Below are 3,133 nucleotides of genomic sequence, written 5' to 3'. Positions count from 1 at the left end.
AGAGAGTTGTACTAAAGGTACTTAATGGAGGTGGTCAGAATCAAAAGAAGAATGATACTCACAATGACTTACTAATATAGTAGGCAGCAGTGGTAGCTGGCTCCTTCATTGTTGGGCTAGTGTCCTCTTCAGATGGTATAGAGGGGCATGAGTCAGTTCAGGATAACCCTTAACTTCATTAGAGCAGTAGAAGAATGGCCAGCAATGGGATCATGCCTGAAACTATGTGGAGAAGGGTTTGGTTCGAATGTGCAGTGGTAACTGTGTGTCAGTCTTATGTGTGTTGACTTGAAAACTAAACAAGTGATCTGTGCCTGCTAAGAGCATGGTGGAATGGATGCTGTAGGACATTTGTTGCTTTTCTCTTCTGGCCATGGCTGTTCCTCATATTTCTCACTTAATTTTTCTTGCAGGCCTGGTATGGGATGTTTGATCTCTTGCCAGGTAGTCCAGCGGGAGTGCTGTGCTCAGTTATGCAAGAAGCAGGGATTTAATCCCTAACTCCTGTTAGCATGCTCTTAGGAATACATGGTTACAAAAATAAAAGCATTAGCCTGCAGCCATACTGCTGTGTGCTGTGCTCTCCTCAGATCTCACGTGTTCAGTGAGGGCAGCGCTGCTCACAGACTGGGGGCTGCTCTGGGAAGCTGGAAAGGAGCCACAGCATAAAAGAATATGCACAAATGTCCTCCTTTATGCTGCACTCTGGGGAGTTCCTATTCTCTTGTTACCTATTTGTTTTTACATTTTTTCCTTCACATGTACCATATCTATTTCATAAACATGGGGGCTGGGGGGGTGTTGTTTTTTTTGTGGGGGGTTATTTGTTTATTTATCTAAGTCAACAAAGACAATTACTGTGAGCATGCAAAACTCTGGATGCAATGCTTAAGGATGGCATTGTGGAATCCATAGCTAGGATGCTCAGGTGCTTAGGCTGAAGCCCTTTGCAATGCAGCCTTCCCTTCCAGAGCAGTTCAAGGTGCATCAGTATGAGATACTAGTTTGGTGCAGCTGTACAAAAAGGTAGCATTTTGACTTGTGCTACACAGGTCACTTGATAGCCATGTGCATTGAAGAAGCTGTATTGTTACTGTTAATTGTGGGGCTTTTCTACAGCACTGCCTGAGAACCAGCCACAGCCTGAGCCCTGTGCAAAACCACTGCAGCACATCATGCCCTGGAGATCTTAGAGTCTGATGGGCAGTACAGATACAGGCTGCCAGAAGGGCTCTGGGCACTCATGAAGAATAAGCAATGTGATACTGGAGAGTGATGTTTACAACTGTGAGTCCAAAGCTGAGGAGGAGGCTTGGAAGACAGGGAGGAAAGTCTAAAACCAGAAAGGTTGAGGAGGGGACTTTGACAAGAGCAGTAGAAAGGCAAAGCCCGACAGATATAGCAACTCTGTCAGCCTCAGCCTCTACTTTGTTCCCCTCCACTGCACCTTAACCCAAAGCCCCATTACCAGGGCAAGAGGAGGGGCCATGTGGTTGGAGGGAAGTGTATGAGAAAAGTGCCTCCACAAACCTGAGTCAGAAGAAAGCTTGTGCAGAAGGACAGGTGGGGGTAGCTGGCCCTTATTTTATCCCTCTGCAGTAAGAACACCTCAGAGGCAATACAGATATTAATGTTATACTTAGAGCATCTGTACCTCTGGGGGGAAAAACCCAGTGCTTAGCATATTACTTTTCTCTCCAAATGGCAGAACATTGTTTAACTGTGTCTAGTTTCAAGGTTGAGTGAGCATATACTGTGTGTACTCAGAGGAGGTGCTGATTGTCACCAGGATGATCCTGGCTATAAGCGAACTACTGGGATCAGACCTGAAGCAAAACCTGAGGTTCAAACACTTCTAAATCTTAGGTGAGCTCAACCCTACACCCTACTGCAATAGTAAATAATTTCTCAGATCTGAACAAATGACACAAGACGGATGTCTGGAGAGGGTTCTGATAGGACAAGTGCAATGGATGTAAACTACAACACAGGAGGTTCCACCTCAGCATGAGGAAGAACTTCTTTACCATAAGGGTCCCAGAGCACTGGAAGAGGCTGCCCAGAGAGGTTGTGGAGTCTCCTTCTCTGGAGACTTTCCAGCCTTGTCTGGATGTATTCCTGTGTGACCTGTACTGGATTCTATGGTCCTGCTCTGGCAGGGAGGTTGGACTTGAAGATCTCCAGTGATCTGTGATCTGTCTTCTGGCCCTCTTCTGACCCTGTGCAAAAGTGCCCCAACCTGCTGTGCCTAAATGTTTGACAACAGCTGTTCAAAAGACTGCCAGAACTTTCCAGCATCTTCCAAACACAGAACCACAGCAGCATTTTGTATTCTTCTCACCTGCACTTTTCACATTTTTTTTGCTTCAGGTTCTGAGTTTTATATGATTAAATTTTGGTGTTAAACATTACAAGGAATAACAAGTAGCAACATTTTCCATCATAAAGATATCAAAGATGGAAAAATATTGTTGTTTCCATTTTTCTAGTAAGGACAATGAGGCACTAATTATTTGCCCAAAGTGACTTTGCTCAGTAAAAGATACAGCAGAGAGGGCAAATTAATTTAATGTTTTGAAGTTTAGGTTTGTTGGTTTGCCTCTTTTTTTTTTTTCCTCAGGAAAAAGCACTCTGGTGGGAAAAGACAGTTTAAGGAAAGTGAAAATGAGTTCCAGTATAATGTGAATGTAAAAGGGTTGGCTCTTGCACATGAATCTCCAGCTGTGGCACAAAACAGATGAATGATTGGTTTGTGCACAGATAATTGCAATGAGTCTAGCTTACAGGAAAAAAAGGTCTTTATGCAAAAGTTCTGGACATGGTGCAAGCACTTGAATATTGCAGTGATGGAAAAGCCAACAGACAGAATAAGCACTCTAGACAGTGAGCCAGAGAGTGGCATGCATAAGCACAGAGAACCTGAGATGCCCTGAGCTGCTCTGGATCAGCCTCACAGTGAGGATTCTGCTGGGAAACGACAGCAAAGCAGAGCACAAACAAAGCCACTGTGCAGCCTGCAAGAAGACTGGTGGGAACTTGTGGCTTCATTTGTTCATCTGGCCAAGGGAAAATGCAGGTTCTGCCAGGGAGCGGGGGGCAGGTTACTATCTTGCCCCTTCAGAACAACATGACT

This window comes from Indicator indicator, chromosome 14 (genome assembly GCF_027791375.1).
Source record: "Indicator indicator isolate 239-I01 chromosome 14, UM_Iind_1.1, whole genome shotgun sequence".
Lineage (NCBI taxonomy): Eukaryota > Metazoa > Chordata > Aves > Piciformes > Indicatoridae > Indicator > Indicator indicator.
Note: the sequence above shows the minus strand (reverse complement) of the source record.